The following is a 23,932-nucleotide window of genomic DNA, read 5'->3' as shown; positions in this document are numbered from 1 at the left end:
ATCTCTCGCAATACATTTTCAGAGCTAACTCTCTCATATGTTATTTTTGTACACATGTCAACCAAGTAGGATGAGTATTTAGTATTGTCCGGCTCCTACACACTTGCTTCATCAGCAACGGCGCTCAATGAAGTAGGGTTGTGTGAGGTTGTGCCAGTTTGGTCGTCAGATTCCAACCCGACCACACAAGCGAAGAGTTGAGTTGAGAGACTTGATCGGTATCAGCTTGATAAATTGAGGTGGTGTCTGTCGATAAAGTATTTAAATCTAAATCATTGGATGTCTACTCACAAACTGCAACTAACGTGGATCTCTGGCCAAAAAGTGCGACGTGGGATAATTTTTGGCAACATGGCCACTATTCAACACATTCTCGGCCAAACATAAAGATACTTTTTTCTGAAAATGTGTGTTTGTTCTTCAGGAAACTAAGGAATTACTCCAAGAACACCCTCTGAAATTCTACTATAATTTTTTTTCCTATTTTAGTTTGAAATTATTTCAAAACTTTATTTGAAATTTGTTTTGACATTCATACATATTTTCATCTCAAAATTCCTTAGGAAATTCATTCAAAAAACTTCTTATTTTCAAATTTCTCCTAGATTTATTTCAGATATTCTTCTAGGATTTTTTTTCCGAGAATATCTCCAGGAAATCCATAGATCAATCCATCAAGATTTTTTGAAACTCAAACTCAAACCAAGAAATCCTTTGGGATTTTTTTTCAAAAATTACTTTAGGAAATTCTTCAGGAAATCCTTTTGGATACTCCTATTCTTCCTGAAAAAGGAGTTTCTCGGAGCATTTTTTGAAAGAATTTTCTGCAGAATAATTTGAAAAAAATCTGTGGGAATTCCGAAACGAATTCCCGGAAAATTCTTGAAGAACTTTTCGGGGGAACTTTAAAAGAGATTTCTGAAGAATTTTTGAAGTAATTTCCGGGGAAATTATTGGCGGATTTTTTGGGAGAATACATGGAGGAATTTCTGGAATAAAAGTGGGAGAGTTTCTCGAAGAATTTTCGAGGTTATTGTTTTAAAATATTGCTGCGAGTTCCTGAAGAAAAATCTCGGAAAATACTGAAGGGAGTTTTGGATGATTTTTTATAGAAATTTTAAGCGAAGTACCGTAGAAATTTTGAGAATGGCTGCAGGATCTTCCGGGAGAATCCCTTAAATAATTTCCAGAGGAATTTCAAGGGGAATTTTTCTAGGTAGTTCCGGAAGAGTTTTGACTAGTGGTGGAAATCTGTGAACCTTGTTCACAAAACAAGAAGTAGGCCATGCAAAATACTCGCGAACATTTGTTTGCCCTTTTTTGCCTACCTACTAGACTGGCCCAGGAAACAAAAAGTTGTCTAATTCCACGGGGCACCCCCCAGGATTGTGTCTTTGGGTGAGAAAATCAATCTCTGGAAATTTCAGCTCAATCGCTTGTTGCATAAGCTGGCGCATTTGATTTGAAGTTTGTATGGGTGTTATCACCGTCATGCTGCTCAGTGTACCTACCTATACCTTTGCGAGTGTCGATCGAATGAGCACTCCTAATGGTTAAATCATACACATATTTCATTAGCTACTAATACCTAGAAATGGAATGATAAGAGAAAATGGAATTGATAAGAGATGAAAAATAGAGCAAAACAAAGGTGATAAAAACGGCCATTGTTATCTAAAATCATAAAGTTAATATTAAAACGTTGTTTTTCGAGAATTAAACCTTACCTAAAAAACTTAATTTAGTGCTAGGGGTACTACAGAAGAAGAGGCGATACGAATAGTGTTTCGAATTAAGGATTCAGCGTAAATTAAAATGAATGGTAAATCATATCAGCTTGATTAAAGTGCATTATATTTACAGTAGAAGAATAGAGCGAAAATTTAGTTGCGACTGATTCAACTGGTCTGTTTCTGCATCGATACTACGGGTGCAAGCTTAGGGGTCCTAGTAAGTAATAAACTAGTTTTGAAGTGACCTGAAGAGATAAAACTAAAAATGTACATTTGCGTAGGGATAGTCAAGATAAGCTGAGATAACGTCGAAGGCTTTAGAATAGGTACTATCGGAAACGAGGCATACCAAATCTTGTAAGTAGTTGTAACAAATACCTTGAATTACGAGTAATAAAACAAAATTTTCTAGTTTTGAGCTGCCACAAATCCGTGCTGCTTCAGGAAGTTGGTACAAATCGAACAATCTCAAAAAAGATTTGTACGAGAATCGGATAGTCTAACGAGTACCATGAACGATTCTGATGGACAAACCTTGGACCTCACAGAAACTCCATGTGCGGCTTGCGATGAAGTTTCCACCCAGAATGAGCGGATGGTTGGCTGTGATGGATGCCAGCAGTGGTTCCACACTCGCTGCGTCGGAATACCAGCCGATGCTGTGATGGATAAAAAATGGTTCTGCGCGGATGAAAAATGCCAGCAAGCCAAACGTAAGAGGAAGAATCGTACCAAGAAGAGTGGTGACGATTCGGATCGTTCCAGCGTCAAATCTGACACTGCGTTCACCCTAGAGCAAAAGCTCAAAGCGATGGAGGAGAACCAGAAACGTCTAGAGCAAGAGCTGGAAGCGGAAATTATTTTGAAAAGGAAAGAAAGTGAATTTAAGCGAGCGATCGAAAGGAAACGCATGCTGTTGGAGAAACAAATGCGAGAAGAAGAGGAAGAGCAGGACAAGATTTTGCAGGAAGAGATTCTACGGGAAAGAAGGGTTCAACTGGAACGCATGAGAGCAAGGAAGCAGTCATTCGAGGACAGTATGAGAAACCTGGATAAAGAAATGTCCAAGCTAAAGTGTTCCCAGGAGAAGATTAAAGTTAAAGAAGTTGTCGACGCTGGTGAGGGTGTATCCGGAATGAATCGCACACCATTGCGGAACCCGGAAGTTGGAAAGATTACCGAGTCGAGCATGATAAAGCGAAACGTACCCCCTGTCGTAGGCTCCGAAGATGATTCCGATGAAGATGATGCTGATACGGAAGAAGAAAGCAGCGAATCTAGTGAGGAAACTGACGATTCACAAACTAAAAAGGACATGTCTGATAGAAAGGAAAAATCGAGTCCACACGGGCTGGGGCAGTCCCGATGTGTGCCAACTAAAATCCAAATGGCCGCGAGAAGCGGAATAAGCAGGAAGTTACCTATTTTCTCTGGTAGACCGGAAGAATGGCCGCTATTCTACGGGGCGTACCAAGCGTCAAATGAAGCATGTGGGTACAGTGATGTGGAGAATCTTGTACGGCTGCAAGAGTGTCTAAAGGGTCCAGCTTTGGAGATGGTGCGTGGACAGTTGCTTCTCCCTAAGTCCGTTCCCAAAGTGATCGTGAAACTACGCCAGCTATATGGTCGACCGGAACAACTACTTCAAAGCCACCTGGAGAAGGTCCGCCGATTAGAACCGCCTAAGTCTGGTAAACTCGCCAGCTTCATTCCATTTGGGACAGCGGTTGAACAGTTGTGCGAGCATCTGGAAGCAGCTGATCTAAAGCAACATCTAATAAACCCACTACTGGTTCAAGATGTAGTAGAAAAATTGCCAGACAACGAGAAGCGGGAATGGGTGCGCTTCAAAAGAGGCAAGAAGAAGGTCACTCTACGAACAATCACGAACTTTTTATCGGAAATTGTGTCGGAGGCATGTGAAGCTAACGTGAGCCTAGATTTTAAGCTGCACAACAAGGCAGCAGGTGAAGTACGGTCTGGAGTAGCAAGCAACAGAATGAAGGGAGCATTATTCAGCCACAGTGAAAGAGAAATCCAGCCAAACAGTGTATCTGTCGGAGATGAGGAACGAAAGGGATTGAAGCCGTGCCGAGTGTGCAACAGAACGGACCACCGATTGCGCTACTGTCAAGATTTTAGAAACATGGATTATGAGAATCGCATCCAAGTAGTTGAACAATGGCGACTATGCCGGGTCTGCTTGAACGAGCATGGGCAAGCGCAATGCAAGTTTAGGCTACGTTGCAATGTCGGGGACTGTCGCCAAGCACATAATTCTCTTCTTCATCCAAGGGCTGGCACCATCGGAACCAGTGCGCACATTCGATCTAAACATACAACGATGTTTCGAATGATTCCGGTTCGTGTCTATAGTGGTGGAAAATCGATAACAGTATTAGCCTTTCTGGACGAAGGAGCATCAGTGACGCTTGTTGAGCAAAAGTTGGCGGATCGCTTAGGAGTTGTCGGCGTGCACGAGAAACTTACCATTCAGTGGACAGCTGATATCGAGCGGGTCGAAAAAGACTCTACACGGACGAACTTTTGGGTGTCTGGGGTGCAAACGCATGAAAAGCTGTTACTAACTACGGTCCATACTGTTAACAAGCTAATGTTGCCAACGCAATCGCTGGATGCAAAGGAGATAACCCGCGAGTACGGCCACCTCCGGGACTTGCCAATTTCCTCCTATAATGGAAGACCGGAGATGCTCATCGGGCTTAACAACATTCATTCTTTCGCCCCGCTTGAAGCCAAAATTGGTACAGTGACGGAGCCAATAGCCGTTCGATGCCAACTCGGATGGACAGTATACGGACCGAAGCAGGCCACAAGAGCAGCCGCATCATCTGGGTACATAAACGTTCATCAGAGTGTCACTAATGAAGATCTGTATGATCTTCTGAAAAACCACTACGCTGTTGAAGAGTCAATTGTGGCTGTGAAATTGGAGTCTTCTGAAGATAAACGTGCTCGAGAAATCCTGGAGCACAGTACTAAGCGCATCGGTGAACGTTTCGAGACTGGCTTGTTGTGGAAGACAGACCGGCCTTTGTTTCCCGATAGTTATCCGATGGCTCTACGACGACTAGAGCAGTTAGAAAAAAAACTCGAAAAGAATCTGGACCTGCAACGAAACGTCGTCGAACAAATTGCGGATTATCAGAAGAAGGGTTACGCGCATCTGGCTACGGCAGAAGAGTTGGAGACAGTGCCGGAAAAGGTGTGGTATCTTCCGTTAAATGTCGTACTGAACCCAAAAAAGCCTGGTAAGGTTAGGCTTATATGGGATGCTGCGGCGAAGGTGAAAGGTGTGTCACTGAACGATCAACTTTTGAAAGGGCCAGACATGTTAGTTCCGCTGGTCACCGTTATAACCGGATTTCGAGAGCGTCGAATTGCCATAGGTGGCGATTTACGCGAAATGTACCACCAAATTAATATCGTTGCTCAAGACAAACAGTTCCAACGGTTTCTTTTCCGCCCCGACCCCAGGAGCCATGTCAACGTTTACGTTATGGACGTAGTCACATTTGGAGCAACAAGTTCTCCCTGCTCGGCACAATACGTAAAAAACCGTAACGCGCAAGAATTTTCTGCCAAATTTCCAGAAGCAACAGAAGCAATCATCAAACGCCACTATGTGGATGATTACTTCGACAGTGTTGATACCGTCGAAGAAGCCATTTGTCGCGCGAAGGAGGTTAAATTTGTTCATCAACAAGGAGGCTTCGAAATCAGGAATTGGGTTTCGAACTCAGCTGTGGTGTTGCAAGGCCTGGGAGAACATACACGGATTTCACCCGTTCATTTCACCGAAGACAAAGTGTGTGCGCAAGAACGTGTACTGGGGATGATTTGGGATCCGGTTAGCGATGAATTCTCATTCTCCACTAAGTATAGAGAACCACACCTAGCATATTTCAGTGGTGAGAAGCGACCAACTAAGCGAGCAGTGCTAAGCTGCGTTATGGGATTTTTTGATCCTCTGGGTCTTCTTGCCCCGTTTACCATTCACGGTAGGATTATTGTGCAGCACCTATGGCGTAGTGGTTGTCATTGGGATGAAACTATCAACGATGAAAGTTGGGAGATGTGGAAGCGTTGGATCGATCTACTTCCGGAAGTTGAAAATATCCGCATTCCACGTTGCTACCTCGGAACTCATTCGTCATCGGAAATTGAATCCATCGAAGCACACATCTTTACGGATGCCAGCGAACATGCTTATGGTTGTGTCGCATACCTACGAATCTCGGCCGGAGGAGCTATCCGGTGTACTGTGGCCATGTCCCGGTCAAAGGTAGCACCGCTGAAGCGGCAGTCGATTCCGCGGTTAGAACTGATGGCAGCCGTTTTGGGAGCTCGAATGAGCCAAACGTTAATGGCCACCCACTCACTGAAAATAAATCGATGCGTACTGTGGACAGATTCACGTACAGTGGTGAGCTGGATTCGGTCCGATCAGCACCAATATAAACAATTTGTTGCGTTTAGAATTGGAGAGATACTAGAGTTAACACGCGCGACAGACTGGCGATGGATTCCAACAAGGCAGAACTTGGCAGACATGTTGACGAAGTGGCATCGAAATACTTTAGACAACGAAAGCGAGTGGTTCATAGGCGCTGCATTTTTGTACCAAAGTGAAGATGAGTGGCCAACCCCTGAAGCTGCCATAGACCAGACTAAAGAAGAAGTCAGAGGTATTGTATCTTTTCATGGACTCATCGACGTTGAACGATATTCACGATGGACAAGACTACAAAGAGTGACAGCGTACGCATTAAGATTCATCAGCAACTGCAAACGCAAAGTGGCTGGTCAGCAGATATCTTCGCAACATTCGATTACAAAGGAAGAGTTTCAGAAAGCGGAGGTCATACTGTGGAAACAAGCACAGTTTGCAGCATTTCCAGACGAAATTCATGTACTCTCAAAACGCCTTGAAATAGGAAACAAAACAACAACTGAAGCAGTGAAGAAAACTAGTTGCCTGTACAAACTAACACCAATGCTTGACAAAGATGGTGTACTTCGGATGGGAGGAAGAATGGAGCTGGCAGAAGAATTATCGTTTGACAAGAAGTTTCCGATTATTCTTCCTCGGAAACATGCAACAACAGACAGATTAATACAGTTCTATCATGAGAAATTCGGACACGCCAACCGAGAGACTGTAATGAACGAGCTTCGGCAAAGATTCTGGATACCAAATATACGCGTCGCAATTCGACAAGTGATGAAGGAATGCTACAGGTGCAAAGTGCGACGATGTCATCCACAAGCCCCTTTAATGGCTCCGCTTCCAGCGCAACGAATTACACCATATCTTCGACCGTTCCACTCGGTTGGATTGGATTATCTTGGTCCGATCGAAGTAATTATCGGGCGCAGAAAAGAAAAAAGATGGGTGGCGGTATTCACTTGCTTGGCAGTCCGCGCCATTCATTTGGAAGTCGTTACTAGTTTGTCAACACAATCCTGTATGATGGCCATTCGGAGGTTCAGCTGTAGACGTGGTGTCCCCGGAGAGATATTCTCAGACAACGCTACCTGTTTCAAGGGAGCTAACAACGAGATGCAAAGAATTCACGGTGAATGCGCAGAAAAATTTGTTAGTGCCGTAACAGCATGGCATTTTAACCCTCCAGCGGCGCCGCATATGGGCGGCATCTGGGAAAGGATGGTAAGGTCAGTGAAGGAAGCTATGAAGGCGCTGGACGATGGGAGAACGCTGTCGGATGAAGTGTTGATGACGACTCTCACTGAAGCAGAAGATATGGTCAATACGCGTCCATTAACATACGCTCCTCAAGATGCAAACGAAGAAGCCATAATCCCGAACCACTTCCTTCGTGGGACGGGTGCGGATGTGGACATAATGGTCGAAGAAACAGTGGATAGTGCAAAGACTCTGCGTGACACGTACAAGCGTTCACAACTCTTAGCGAACCAAATGTGGGAACGATGGTTAAAGGAATATATACCAACGATCAATCAACGTACTAAATGGTTTGAAGAGAAAAGGCCGTTGAAAGTGAACGACCTGGTATTCCTTGTGGATGGTAAGAACCGGAAAAGCTGGATGAGAGGTATTGTCGAAGAGGTGCTACAAGGACCTGATGGACGCATAAGGCAAGCGATAGTGCGTACGTCTCGAGGAATGTATCGGCGAGCAGCAGCAAGTTTGGCGGTGTTAGAGATCTGAAGGTAAATCCAGGACGTCTACAGGATGTTACGGGCTGGGGCGTGTTATCACCGTCATGCTGCTCAGTGTACCTACCTATACCTTTGCGAGTGTCGATCGAATGAGCACTCCTAATGGTTAAATCATACACATATTTCATTAGCTACTAATACCTAGAAATGGAATGATAAGAGAAAATGGAATTGATAAGAGATGAAAAATAGAGCAAAACAAAGGTGATAAAAACGGCCATTGTTATCTAAAATCATAAAGTTAATATTAAAACGTTGTTTTTCGAGAATTAAACCTTACCTAAAAAACTTAATTTAGTGCTAGGGGTACTACAGAAGAAGAGGCGATACGAATAGTGTTTCGAATTAAGGATTCAGCGTAAATTAAAATGAATGGTAAATCATATCAGCTTGATTAAAGTGCATTATATTTACAGTAGAAGAATAGAGCGAAAATTTAGTTGCGACTGATTCAACTGGTCTGTTTCTGCATCGATACTACGGGTGCAAGCTTAGGGGTCCTAGTAAGTAATAAACTAGTTTTGAAGTGACCTGAAGAGATAAAACTAAAAATGTACATTTGCGTAGGGATAGTCAAGATAAGCTGAGATAACGTCGAAGGCTTTAGAATAGGTACTATCGGAAACGAGGCATACCAAATCTTGTAAGTAGTTGTAACAAATACCTTGAATTACGAGTAATAAAACAAAATTTTCTAGTTTTGAGCTGCCACAAATCCGTGCTGCTTCAGGAAGTTGGTACAAATCCGAACAATGGGGATTTCAGCCAAAATGTATAGGAAAATACACCTCCGTCACTCATTCGATCTGGAAATTGGTTCCGATTGCTCGATTGACCTCAGAATTGCAAAAACGGCAGTTGATATGCTACAGAACAATTTCACAGAACATTGTATGATGATTAAACAAACTTTTATATGGGTTTCGGCTGAAGCGATTCGATCAAAAAACCCAAAAATACACAAATCAGCTCCTAATAATTCAGCCGAAAATTATATAAAAGTTCATTTAATCATCATGCAATGTTCTGTGAAATTGTTCTGCAGCATACCAACTGCCGTTTCTGCAATTCTGAGGTCAATCGAGCAATCAGAACCAATTTCCAGATCGAATGAGTGACGGAGGTGTATTTTCCTATACATTTTGGCTGAAATCTCCATGCAAACTTCAAATCAAATGCGCCAGCTTATGCAACAAGCGATTGAGCTGAAATTTTCAGAGATTGATTTTCTCACCAAAGACACAATTCTGGGGGGTGCCCCGTGGAATTCGACAACATTTTTTTCTCCCCATAGTAATCTGGGCCAGTCTACTACCTACTACTCGCAAAGAAAACAGAAAAGCGAAAGCCGAAAAATGTTCGTGGAGCTTCGCGAGTCATTCGGGTTAATTTGCAAAATGTCATAAACCTCGGAACATGATTCTAACGGATGTTCGAGCAAGAACACATTTGTTCATTGTTATTGTGTTTATCCATTTTATTCGAAATAACCACAATTACTGGCGATCGTGATTTTTACACACTATTTTTTTTTTTTTAACTAATTTTATTTGCTAATTATCTAATTCATGCAATCATCTCTTAGACTAGGGGTTCCGTGTTTTCTTAACACTATCATCCTTATTTGCTATGTTATATTTTTAGTTATTATTAATACATTTCAATTGCCTCTGGCAGTTAGAATTTTTCCTCTGGTTGAATTGAACCATGTAGGAATTACAATGTTTTTAACTTAAACTAAGCTTAACCTATTTTATACTAAGGGTACAAGGAGTTAATCGTTGCAATAGAAGACTGCAACGATTTTTGTCTAAAATTGGAAATTATTTTGTTGGACATTTGTTGCAATGTCTCAATATTAGAAATTCTATGAAGTTCATTGGTACTATACCACGGAGGCAACTTCAGAATCATTTTCAAAATTTTATTTTGAATCCTCTGGAGTGCCTTCTTTCTGGTATTACAGCAACTAGTCCATATTGGCACAGCATACAACATGGCTGGTCTAAAAATTTGTTTGTAAATCAAAAGTTTGTTCTTAAGACAAAGTTTTGATTTTCTGTTTATAAGTGGATATAGACACTTAATATATTTGTTACATTTGGCTTGAAGGCCTTCAATGTGATTTTTAAAAGTTAATTTTTGATCTAGCAGAAGTCCTAAATATTTAGCTTCGCTAGACCAATTAATTGGAACCCCATTCATAGTGACAATATGTCTGCTAGAAGGTTTCAAATAAGAAGCTCTCGGCTTATGTGGGAAAATTATAAGCTGAGTTTTGGAAGCATTCGGGAAATTTTCCATTTTGCAAGTAAGTTGAGAAAATATCCAAATTTTTTGCAATCTACTACAAATGACACGAAGGCTACGCCCTTTGACTGAGAGACCTGTGTCATCTGCAAACAAAGATTTTTGACACCCTGGTGGTAAATCAGGTAAGTCAGAAGTAAAAATGTTATACAAAATGGGCCCCAGTATGCTGCCTTGGGGAACACCAGCTCTTACAGGTAATCTATCAGATTTAGAATTCTGATAGTTTACCTGCAGTGAGCGATCTGATAAATAATTTTGGATCAGTTTAATAATGTACAGAGGAAAATTAAAATTCATCAATTTTACAATTAAACCTTCATGCCAAACACTGTCAAATGCTTTCTCTATATCAAGAAGAGCAACTCCAGTCGAATATCCTTCAGATTTGTTGAGCCGAATTAAGTTCGTAACTCTTAATAACTGATGAGTGGTTGAATGCCCATGGCGAAAACCAAATTGCTCATCAGCAAAAATAGAATCGTCATTAATATGAACCATCATTCTATTTAAAATAATCTTTTCAAACAGTTTGCTTATTGAAGAAAGCAAACTGATTGGGCGATAACTAGAAGCCTCAGCTGGATTTTTGTCCGGCTTCAAAATTGGAACAACTTTGGCGTTTTTCCATTTATCTGGAAAGTATGCCAATTGAAAACATTTGTTAAATAAATTAACCAAAAAGGATAAAGAGCTCTCAGGAAGTGTTTTGATAAGTATGTAGAAAATACCATCATCACCCGGGGCTTTCATATTTTTAAATTTTCTAGTAATAGATCTCACTTCATCCAAATTAGTTCCCAACGAAGGGTCAAAAACATTATCTCGGTTAAGAATGTCTTCGAAGCTTCGTGTAACCTGATCCTCAATTGGACTAGTGAGACCTAGACTAAAATTATGGGCACTCTCGAACTGCTGAGCAAGTTTTTGAGCCTTTTCGCCATTTGTTAACAAAATTTTATTTCCCTCTTTAAGCGCTGGAATTGGCTTATGAGGTTTTTTAAGAATTTTCGTTAATTTCCAAAAGGGTTTCGAACTGGGATCCAACTTCGAGACATTATTCTCAAAGTTGGTATTTCTCAGAATAGCGAAACGTTTTTTAATTTCATTTTGCAAATCTCGCCAAATAACTTTCAACGCGGGATCACGAGTTCTTTGGTATTGCCTTCGCCTCACATTTTTAAGACGGATCAGTAGCTGAAGATCGTCGTCAATAATAATGGAGTTGAATTTAATTTCACATTTAGGTATTGCAATGCCTCTGGCTTCGACAATTAAATTTGTCAAAGATACGAGCGCATTGTCAATATCACTTTTGGTATCCAAAGGAATATTAACTTTATCACTCTATGATAATTAAAAGTAGATCTGATTGGATTATAAATGGCTTCTTGTGAGATTTCAAATGTCACAGGAAGGTGATCAGAGTCAAAGTCAGCATGAGTTACCAATTGGCCACACAGCTGACTTGAATCCGTTAAAACCAAATCAATTGTAGAAGGATTTCGACTGGAAGAAAAACAAGTAGGGCCATTGGGATATTGAATAGTATAATATCCCGCAGAACAATCTTCAAATAAAATTTTGCCGTTGGAATTGCTTTGAGCATTATTCCATGAACGGTGTTTGGCATTGAAGTCACCAATTACGAAGAATTTTGATTTGTTGCGAGTCAGAATTTGAAGATCAGCTTTCAACAAATTCTTTTGCTGCCCATTGCATTGAAAAGGCAAATAGGCTGCAATGAAGGAAAGTTGACCAAAATTTGTTTCAACAGAAACTCCCAAGGTTTCAAAAACTTTGGTTTCAAACGAAGAAAATAATTTATGTTTGATACGTCTATTAATGACAATGGCGACCCCACCACAGGCGCTGTCAAGACGATCATTTCTGTAGATAAAATAATTTGGATCTCTTTTAATGGAGAGTCCGGGCTTTAAAAAAGTTTCTGTTATAATGGCAATATGCACATTATGAACTGTTAGGAAGCTGAATCATTCATCTTCCTTACCCTTTAGAGAGCGGGCATTCCAATTTAGAACTTTCACACAATTATTTGGATCCATTGAAACGGAGTCCGATAACAATTTTTTGTGTGTACTTTATACCAACCTGAACAGCTTCAGGAATGGTATTTGCTTTGAACATTGCATCAATCATGTGATGCAATTGTTCAGTTAAAAAATCAAAATCGGAAGCAGTCATGCTACCTGAATCGGCAACATGACTATTATTTTCCGTTGGGACATGGGTATAAACCTCATTTTGAGAAGAGAAATTTTGTCTACCAGCAGCGATGTTTGCATACGTAGGTACATTCGAAAAATTGGAATTTACTGAAGTACTTGCTACCCGTTGACGAGCGGCAACATTTGTTTGTGAATTGTGGTGGGTATGAATTGCTCGACCGGTAACTGGTTTCGAAATTTGAGCGTTTGAAAAATTTCTACCCGTCGAATCTGGGATCCAATTGGAATTTCCCGTCATCAATTTTGCACGGGAATTCAAAACTTTTTTGCGTGAAGGGCATTCCCAGAAATTGGATTTATGATTGCCCCCACAATTTGCGCACTTAAATTTATTGGAATTTTCTCTCACAGGACATGCGTCCTTGGCGTGAGAGGTTCCACCACAAATCATGCATTTAGCATCCATGTGACAATGTTTGGTTCCATGACTCCACTTTTGGCACTTACGGCACTGGGCGGGGTTTTGGAAATTTCCCCCAGGCCTGCGGAAATGTTCCCATGTAACACGGACATGAGACATAATACAGGCCTTTTCCAAACTTTTCATATTATTTAGTTCACTTTTGTTAAAATGAACTAAATAAAATTCTTGAGAAATGCCCCTCTGGGAAGTACCAGAATGGGATTTCTTTTTCATCTTAATTACTTGGACTGGTGAAAATCCAAGTAATTGAGAAATTTCAATTTTAATCTCATCCAGTAATTTGTCATCACTGGGGAGGCCTTTCAAGACGACTTTGAACAATCGCTCAGTTTTGTCGTCGTATGTGAAGAATTTATGGCGCTTCTCAGTTAAATACTGCAGAAGACGTTTGCGATCGTCAAAGGATCCCGGCAAAACGCGGCAGTCACCCTTCCTAGCAATCTGAAATGAAACCTTTATCCCCTGAAGGTTACTCAAAATCTCATTCCGGAAGCCAGAAAACTCGGCAACAGATACCACAATTGGCGGAATCCTTTGCTTTTTCGCATGAATCGAATCACCTGGGCTAGAGGTATATTAGATTTGCTCAATTTCATCATTAATCAAATCGAACTGATTGCTCAGTTCGATTGATGAAGAATTATTTCCGATATTAGAGTTAGAAGGAATATCTGAATTCTCCAGCTTCCTTCTATTTTTTCCGCGCTTTGGCAGGACGGTCTTGAAACCTTGTTTCTTTGAAGGAAGTGGAGAATTCAGAGACTCCCCTTCCTCTTGTTTTTATTAATGCTCATTGCTGAGCGTGGAGAAGTGACCTTCTAAAAGGTTTTTCCCAGAACGGTGTCCCTGCAGGATTACCACCGCTTGTCGGAATTTTACTTCCGCAAACGGGTCCAACGTAAAACGAAGGCACGGCACGTCCTTGCAAAGATCGTAACGGGATCAGTGGGTACAAATAGCGCTAAGAAGCACCGTTGAAATTAAAATAGCTTCGGGTAGTATTAAAAACTTCCTTCCGCAAAGAGAGAAAGAACCGCACAGCACGAAAGCACGATGCGGCCTGCAAAAAAAAAATACTGCCCTGCTTTTTGTCTCTCCTCTGCTCGTACTCGCGAACAAAGCAAGCGCTAGAAAAAATGCAGGCAGTAGGTTCGCGCGAGTATGGCATTTCTGGTAGGCCCAATTATACTATTTTCTTAATCGTGAAGCGAATTCCAGCACTGGTTTTGACGAAATTTAATTTTTGTAGCCAGATGAATTTGCATACGAATTTTGCAAGGAATTTCCAAGAGAATTCCCGAAGAAAAAACGGGAACAATTTTCCGGGAGAGTTCTTGGAGGAATTTCCGGAAGAATTCCCGGGGCGTGAGTATCAAGGGCTTCCACGTGAGTTTCTGATGAAATTCAATGAGAATTTCCGGAAAGACCTCGAAGTAATTAATGGAGAGATCTTGATGGAATTTCTGGAGAAACTCCAGAGAGAACGCCCGGAGGAGTTTACATGGGAATTTCTGGGGATATGGAAATTTTTAAGAGAATTCCTAATTCCTAGTTGCTGAAGAAATCACCGAGAAAATAGAGAGAATTATTTGGCCATAATTTAAGATGGATGTTCGGAGGGATTTCGTAAAAATACGGAGAAATTCCTAGAGAAACTTCCGAAGGAATTCCTGGAGAAGCATCCAGATAAATTCCGGAAAACTTGTAATACACGAAATTGATTCACACCGCCGCAAATCACCACCACGTCACTGCAACTGGCTGAAAATGATCTATCACGCCTCAACGTCGATAAAATTCACTAGCGTGCACAGCGATCATATGAAGGGGGGGCACGGAATGACAAAGGTGCATAATAGTCCAAAGTGGTGGCGTGGTGCGAGGTGCGAAAGGTGCATAATGCAATAAAAGGTATCTGGTAATAATAGCTTATCAGATGGTGTAAAAATGATCACACAGAATAAGGTGCAAGGAGATATTGATGAAAGAAAGAGATTTTAGAACAAATCACCCCACCGCCAGAGTGTTCTGTTTAGTTTCACAATAATATTAAGGTGGTAAACTCAATCTACCTTGCTAAATATGTACAAAAACACCTTGCAAAATACCACCTGAAATGTGAAGCAGCAAAAGTTGGACCGAGGTGAATGCATCGAAGACTAAGTATATGCTAGTGAGCAAAACCGAGTGCGACAGGGCTCGTCTGAGAAACAGTGTTACGATAGAGGTGGTCTTCTTTTTTGGCGGTGTGCAGAAAGGTGTGTGGCGGGAAAGTATGAACCACGAGCATGATCAACTCTACGGCGAACCCAGGGAAGGGTACGATGGGCAGGACATGTTGCAAGAATGCCAGACAGCAACCCTGCAAAGGTGGTGTTTTCGACCAACCCGGCAGGTACTAGAAGGCGTAGAACGCAGCGAGCGAGGTGGGCTGACTAGGTGCAGAACGGCTTGCCAAGCGTGGGGCGCAACCGTGGCCTCGAACCGTGTATCCAATTCTCCGCGAGCGGTAATGGCCGCAAGCTTGCCTGTGGGCTAGTCTCTGGAGAAACTTACATTTTTTTATTAGACACTTTTTCGCGCAGTCTTTTGTACATGCTAAGGTTTTTTTATAATTGGTTTTGCTCCGTTACACTTTTTGTATTAAACCTTTAAAATTTTATATAGATCGCCACGCTGCTCGGAACACTAACCCCTCGCTCCCACTTAGAAGCGTGACGTACTTTGTGGATGATGCCTATTTCTTTTCTGCAGCTTTATAATCAGACTAGAGCATGCTACACAAATTTTCACGGGATATGGTTTATAATTTTCACGGGTAATCTTAATCTTTTTATTTTAATCAGGAAATGCTTTATTGGGATTCTTTTATATTCACACAAGCAAAACCACAATAGTACTTCTTTGACTTTCTAAGGAAAATTATTTTTCATTTTAACGCGATTTTTTTCTGAATTTCCACGAAAATACTTCTCTGCACGCAGCACTTTCTTACTTGAATTTTCACTGAAAATGAGACTGAAGAAGTAATTCTACTAAAACTCCACGGGATTTTTCTCAAGTTGTCAAGGTAAATTATAACATTTTCAAAGAAAGTTCAAAATGTTCAACATTCTAATCAAGGAAAGGAAATTCTAATCAAATTCGTAAGAAACTTGTTCTGAACTTCACCGGATGTTCTCCAGGCATTTTTTTAGATATTTTCATGAGCATTTTTTTCGATTTTTCACACGAAACTTCGATTTTTTAACGATTAATTTGTATTTATTTTCTAGTATTTGTTTTTAACAATAATTTTACATTATAAGTTGTTGACCACATGGCCCTTGATCTTAAGAATTATTAATTTCTTTATATAATTAAAGTGTTCGCACCGGGGAAGTTAATCCTACATAGTAGCCTGAGCAAGGATTTGTTTAATGAAAAAAAGACTAACTAAATTTGATATTCTAACTATTCTATATACAGTACGATTAAATTTGATAACCTTATTTGATACGAGCGCCCTAATTGCATCTTGGTCAGAGGAAAAGCAACAGACCCTAAACTTTTCTTTGTGCTCACCAAAGTGATCCTGCAATGTTTTAATCTCGGTCAGACGGTGGACCTCAGATGTTCTTTTCCTGGTGAGGTGTTCATGCAGGGTTGTTAATAGATAAATTATCATCGTTAATTTAACGTCCACTACGATGACGATAACGGTTGTACGATGATGCTTCGTTGGCGATAAAGTGAGCGTTAATTCAACGTTATCGTTATCGTGTATTCGTTGATTTATCTATAATTATCGAGTTAACGGTAACATGTACTACAGTTATTTTTAGAATTGCTTCGCCTCAAAATATTCAGTGACATCCTTAAATCATGGGATTAAATTGGTAAGAAGAACTTCAAGAGAAATACTTCCGGAGAGAATTTCGGAGCAATATCCGCAGGAATTTTCCGAGGAACTTCGGATGAATTTCTCGAAGAACTGCCGAAGGAAATTTTAGAGGAATTTCCATGGAGATTCTCAGATGAACTTCTGGGGGAATTCTTAGATGAACCTTTGAAAGAATTCCAAGAGAAACTTCCGTATGAATTTCCTGAAGAACTTCAATAGAATATATCGAAGGATCTTTCGGAGGGATTTTCGTTGTAATTTCCTTAGAAATTTCGGAGGAATTCCCAGAGGAAATTTTGTACGAATTTTCAGGGTGGAATTTCTGAAGGAATTCCCAAAGGAACTTTCAAAGGAATTCCAAGAAGAACAAAAGAATTCCAAGAGGAGTCCGGAACAGCTTCCATGGGAATATCCTGAAGAGCTTCTGGAGAAATTATAGGGGAATTTTACGGATGAATTCACGTAAGAACCTTTGGAGGTATTCCTAAGTGAACTTTCGTAGAGCTTCCCAGAGGAACTTCTGGATAATCTTTTGTAGGCATTTGCTTAAGAACTTCCAAAGGAATTTTTGAATGAATTTCCTAAAGTATGTCCGGAAGAATTACCGGAGGAACTTCCGGATAAATTTCTGGAGGAATTTCCTGAAGAGCACCCGATGAAATTTGCTAAAGAACTTCTGGAGTCATTTGTTGAGGAACTTTCGAAGAAGTTCCCAGAGGAGCATTGAACGGAGGAATGATGCTGAAATTTCTGGATGAATTCCCGAAGGAATTCTTTGAGGAACTTCCGAAGGAAGTCCCGGAGGAGCTACTTGAAGGATTTTTAGAATAACTTCCAGAAGAATTGCCAGAATAACGTCCAAGAAGTTCTAAGACGAACTTCCAGAGGAATTCCCAGATGAAATTTTAAGGGAATTCCTAGAGGAACTGTCGGAGGAATTCCCAGAGGGACTATCAATGGAATTCTTAGAGGAACTTCCGGAAAATGCCAAGAGGAGGGACTTCGGTAGGGATTCCCTGAAGAACTTAAAAATTCTCAATTCTCTGAGCAACTTCCGTAGAGATTTTCGTAGAATCTTCCGGATGATTGTCTAGAGGAACTTCCCGAAGAATTCTTGGAGGAACTTCCGCAGGAATTTCTAAAAAAAAAACTTCCAGAAGAATTCTAGAGACATTCCCAGAGGAAATTCCGTTGGAATTCCGAGCGGAATTTCCGGAGCAATCCACAGAGGAACTTCTAGAGGAATGCCTGGAGTAAATTCCGGAAGCTTTCAAATGAATTATTATAGAAATTCCCTGAAGAACTTCAAGAAATTTTCGGAGCAACTTCCAGAAGTTTTATTGGAAGAACTTCCTAAGGATCTACCGAGGGAATTTCTTGAGGAATTTTTGAAGAATTTTTTTAAACTTCCAGAGGAATTCGGAGGTATTCTTGAGAAAATTCAGATAAACTTCCGGTGGAATTACCGGAGTAACTTCCATAGGCATTCCTGAAGGAACTTTTGAAAGAGTTTCTGGAGGAATTTCCAGACGAACTACTAGAAGAATTTGCGGAGGAATTCCAGAGGAATGTCCGAAAGAATTCCAAGCGGAACTTCCGGAGAAATTGCTAGCGAAACTTCCGTAGTAATTCCTGGAGGGTCTTCCAGAGGAGCTAGCGCCACCAAGCGAATGAACTAAAAAATAACATGTTTTTTAATTCTTTATTACCGAGACAATTCTTCATCCCGAGACAGGCTCGTCTCGAATAATATGTTCTTCATCAACAAATTTGATGACGACGACAACTTTCTGAATATTACGGATTCAAACCAAACGAGTATTGCCATATATACTAACACCATCAAGCGGATAGGTTTCAAAATAATATATGGTTAATAAAATGGTTTTGAGCTGCTATAAAAATTGTAAATGACGGCAATTTTCTGAATATTACGGATTCCGAAATATTTAACTCAACGAGTTTTTTATATACACTATCGCCGCCAAATGGACGAGTTCGAAATAATATGATTTGCAACAGTATGGTATTGACCTCCTGAACAAGTTTGTAGAAGACGACACCTTTCTAAATCTATGGATTGAGAAATATACTACTAATACTATCATGAACATCAAAGGTCATTTTTGGTCCGATCGGAGGTCTCGACATCTCAAAAAATCTTGATGGACGGGAAGATTTGTGAGTCCCAAAATTGTTCAAATCGGATCACTAACGGCTGATATACATTTCGAATAATGGTCGTTCGTGAAAGTAAAACCTATCTCGGTCGGAGGAGTATTAATAAGATGTTTAATTACAATGTTTATTATAATACTTATACTATGTACTGGTAATTTCAAAATACAATCTACTGGTAATTTCAAAATACAAAATACAATTTTAGCTCATTTATAGGCTCTCCATTATTTCCATTTACTAACAATTGTAGGGTGCAGAGTGTATGTAATTAAGAGTGGCGACACTGTCAGAATTGGATCAAAATTCATCTGTCATTCCCATACAAAATCGTGTTCCAAACGAGCAGGAGACCTGTCAAATGCGGCACATGTCGCCACTCTTAATGACATACACTCTGGTAGTGTGTTTTAAATAATCGAAATTTATTTGTCCCCTGTAGTTCGTGGGGAAGCGGCAGTTGAATGTTTTTTGTTCATACAGTGAACAATCGGAATTCATTAACGTTGCGTAGGTAATTCGCGTTGTTACTCTTCGCGATAAATAGAATCATACAAAGCGAATGATGATTAATTCGGCAGTGCGTGGGGTTTGTTTTGTTTTGAATCGTTGCTTTCCGCGGCGGGAAGAAAGCAACGCATTTGTTTCGGTTGGGCTTTTTGTTTAGGAAGTGTACACTGAGAAAAACATCTACCTACATAATGGATGTGTGGTTATAATGGTTATGTGTGCATCAGTTGAGTCGATGGTTTTTTGACAATAAAATTTTGTAGATTTTTAGTAGTGCCGTGAATTTTAGTGGGATTTTTTTTTCTTCTGCGGTAGTGATCGAAATTTAAGTATACGCTTTGCTTCGAGAAACCGATTGATTGAGCACTCATCCCATGATTAAGTACTTTTTATATGCTATCTCTTTTTCGCTGCTGCAAAATTTACCCATTTTTTATGTTCAGTGGTATAACATGATGGCACAACTTATTAAACGAGCTATGCTATGCCTGAATTAATAAAAAAAAACTATGAGTTTTACAGCAGAGAAAAAGGGATAACAAAGAAAAAGACTCATGGGTGACTTGAGTTTCAGCGTGTAAGGAAGATAGTTGACGGGCTTCATGGCCGTGTGATTAGTGTTTACATGCAATCAAAAGGCATTGTGCTGCATTACCATTCGTGCGATAAGTGCGATTACCACCTCAGTCGCTATACATTTTGTAAGGAAACATTGTTCGGCAGAGCCAAAGACGTTAAATGCTGGTAACGTTGGTCCGTTATCTAGTGTGATGCTTCCTTTAAAGGGCGAAATGCTTACTGGTAGCAATAAAACGTTCAGTGTCTTCAAGAAAAAGGTAACTAATTCGGTATATAGCCCCGGAACATTAACTTAAAATTGATTATGATAAATTCCTGAAGCCTTCTGCAGTATTCAGGATATCCTTAGGATCTAAAAAAATGAGTTTTTGGACATTGAAGATAAATTAAAAATCGTGAATAATTCAGGGATTTACTGGAAATATGTGAGATTTTATTAGGATTTCAGAATATCACGAAATATACACATTCATGAGAATTTCTTTGCATTGGCATTTTTTAAATTATCTCTGTTTTTTTAGTATAATTTTAACAATTCCTTAATATTTTTGAAAATTCACTAACAAAATGGGTGGAAATTCCCTGTAGATATTGGGCGTTTTTGTATAAATATCAGACATTTTTTGGATATCGCTAAAAAGTTTGAAAATTTTCAAGAGACTTCTAAGAAAAAATGAAAATCATTATATTTTCCAGGAAATAAATCTTGTTTTTTTAGGTCCAGAGCTTCCTTCTGGAATTCCATAACAACTTCCGAAAGAAATTTTACCGGAAGTATTTCCATTGATTCCAGCAGAAGTTCCTCCAAGAATTCCTCTGAAAGTTTATCCAGAAATTCCTCCGGAAGGTCTTCCCGGACTCCCTCGAGGATATTCTGCGGATGTTACTCCAGGAATTCCCCGGGTGTTTCTTCAAGAGTTCCTTCAAAAGTTCTTCCAGAAACTCCCCTGGAAGTACCTCCAAGAATTCCTCCAGAAGAATCTTTGGGCATTTCTCCGAAGTTCCTACAGTCAGAAATCTTACCAGTTCCTCTAGCAATATCTCCAAAAGTACATTTGAAAGTTTCTTAAAAACATCCTCCAAATATTTCTACAAGAATTCCTCCAGAAGTTCCTCTAGTAATTTCTCCGAAAGTTCATCCAGTAATTCTACAGAAAGTACATCCGGGAAGTCCTCAGAAATTTCCTTCTCGAACACTTCGAAGTCCTTCTGGCAGAATTTTAATGGAATTCCTCCACATTTTTTTCCAGACGTCCTCCGTAAGTTCATCCAGAAATTCCTACAAAACTTCATCCAGTAATTCCCCTAAAGTTCCTCCAGGAGTTCTTTCGTAAGTACCTTCTGGAAATACTCCGGCAGTTCATAGAAGAAATTTCTGTAAATTACATCAGAAATTCCTAAACTGTGCGGTAAGATGCGGGGCTACAAAGCAAGAGCATACTGAGAGTGGCTGGGTTCGATTCCCGGTCCGGTCTAGGAAATTTTCGGTTTGGAAATTGTCTCGACTTCCCTGGGCATAAAAGTATCATCGTGTTAGTCTCATGATATACGAATGCAAAAAATGGTAACTTGGCATAGAAACCTCACAGTTGATTACTGTGGAAGGGCTTAATGAACATTAAGCTGCGAGGCGGCAATGTCCCAGTGTGCGATGTAATGCCAATAAGAATAAGAAGAATTCCTCTGGAACTTCCTCAAGGAATTCTTACAGGATTTCCCCAGAAGTTTCTGCAGGGATTCCTGTGACAGTTGCTTCAGAGATTTATCTGGTAGTTTCAACAGTAATTCTTCATAGAATTTCTCTGGAAACTTCCTCCAAGGATTCCTCGGGAAATTCCCCCAAAAAGTCCTCAGGAAGTTCCTCCAGGAATTATTCCAGGAATTCCAAGAAAGTTTTTCCAGGAATTCCGCCGGAACTTCCTCCCGGAATTCTTCCAGAAGTTTCCCCAGAAATTCTTTTGAAGAATTTCTACGGAAGTTACTCCAGGAGTTCCTCCGGAAGCTTCTTCATAAAGTCCTCTGAAAGTTTCTCCAGGAATTGTTTCGGAAGTACATTCATGAATTCATTCGGAAATAGCACCAGGAACTTCTCCGGACAGTTCCTCAAGGAATTCCTCCAGGATTTCCCTGAAAGTTACTACAGAAATTCCTGTGACAGTTGCTTCAGAAATGTCTCTGGTAGTTTCAACAGGAATTCTTCATAGAATTTCTCCGATAACTTCCTCACAGAAGTCCTCCGGAAGTTCTTCCAGAAATTCTTCAGGAAGTTCCTCCACAAATTCTTCAGGAATTTCCTTCAAAAATTCCACGGAAGTTCTGCCAGGAAGTTCTACCAGGAATTTCTGCCAGGAATTCCATGGAAGATCCTCCGGGAAATCCTCCGGAAGTTTCTCCAGAAGGTCTTTCGGATGTACCTCCAGCATAGCCTCCGGCCTACGGAAGTTCCTCCAGGAATTCCTCCGGAAATTACGCCACGAATTCCTCCGGAAGTTCCTCCAGGAGTTGTTTCGGAAGTACCTCCAGCAATTATTTTGGAAGCGTCAGAAAATCCTAGGAAGTTCCCTCAATCAATCCTCCGAAACATTGTCCAGGAAATTCCACGGATATTAATCCCGGAATTACTACGGAAGTTCCTCCAGAAATTCCTTCAGTAGTTCCTTCTGAAATTCCTTCAAAAGTTTCTCCAGGATCTCCTCCAAAAGTTCTTCCATGAATTCCTCCTGGAGATTCTCCAGGAATTCCTCTGGAAATTTCTCCTTGTATTCCTCCATGAAAAACCTCTAGGAATTTCTGTTAAAGTTCCCTCAGGAATTTCTCCGGAAATCTTAGATGATCCTCTAGCAATAACTCCACAAGTACATTAGAAAGATTCTTAAGAAAATCTTTCATAAATTTCTAAAAGAATTCCTCCGAAAAATGTGCAATAATTTCTCCAGAAAAGACTAGACGAAGCAAGTACCTCCAGAAATGTCTCTGGAAGTTTCTCCAGAAATTCTTCCGACAGTACCTCGGGTAAGTTCTCTGATATATCCTACAAGAATAAAATAATGTCTCTGTAGCAATTATTTTGAAAGTTTATTCCAAAGAATATTGACCTCTCGATACTCACTCCGTTGTAAAAATCACAATACTTTCCAAAAAAAACCACAAGACTGCGGGATTGCGTGAGTGGTTCCGGACTATGCGAATTCCAAAAGGTTAGGGAAATTCTCCAAAAATTCCTTCAAAGTTCTTCCAGGAATTTCTCCCAAAATTTTTCCAGGAATTCTTCGGGATATTTCTACAGAAATATTTCCAGGAACTCCTTCTCAAGTTCTTTCAATAATACCTACGGAAAACCATACAATAATTCCTCCGGAAAAAAAATCCTCCTTTGGAGAATCCTACAAGAAAATTTCGGAAATATTTCTGTGAGTTCTTCCAGGATATCCTACGATAGCTCCTCCAGGAATTCCTCTGGAATTTCTTTCAAATATAACGTTGAAGTTCCTCTAGGAATTCTTGCAAAAGTTCATTCGGAAGAATTTCATGGAAATTCTCCTGGAATTTCTCCGAAAGTCCTCCAGAACATTTTTAGAGCATTTTTCGAAGGAATGGGTGAAGAAACTTCAATTGGAAGTCTTGAAGGAACTTCTTGTGTATTTCCTGGAGAAGCAGCCGTATAATTTCCTGGAGGAACATTCGGAGGAATTCTTGAAAGAACTTTCGGAAGATTTTCTGGAGGTACCTGAAAAACCATTCCTGGAAGTACTTGCGTAACATTTCCTTGAGGAGTCTAGCGCGTAAAAACGTCTAGCTCACGTTTAATGCACTTATCCTAAACCGATTTCCTTGCCCAAAA

The 23,932-nt window shown here is 40.3% G+C and overlaps 1 protein-coding gene and 1 long non-coding RNA gene across 2 annotated transcripts in view; both read left to right on the top strand.

The window, feature by feature from the left end:
- LOC134224604 (adenylate cyclase type 6) overlaps nucleotides 1-23,932 on the top strand; it is an 804,830-nt gene that overhangs the window by 697,277 nt on the left and 83,621 nt on the right. The gene's annotated exons all lie outside the window — the stretch shown is intronic.
- On the top strand, nucleotides 8,011-8,671 carry LOC134224605 (uncharacterized). The gene is made up of 3 exons (XR_009982996.1): nucleotides 8,011-8,316; nucleotides 8,375-8,461; nucleotides 8,526-8,671. It is a non-coding gene; the product is annotated as an uncharacterized LOC134224605 (long non-coding RNA).

This window comes from Armigeres subalbatus, chromosome 3 (assembly GCF_024139115.2).
Source record: "Armigeres subalbatus isolate Guangzhou_Male chromosome 3, GZ_Asu_2, whole genome shotgun sequence".
NCBI lineage: Eukaryota > Metazoa > Arthropoda > Insecta > Diptera > Culicidae > Armigeres > Armigeres subalbatus.
This window is presented reverse-complemented; position numbering and strand designations above follow the sequence as displayed.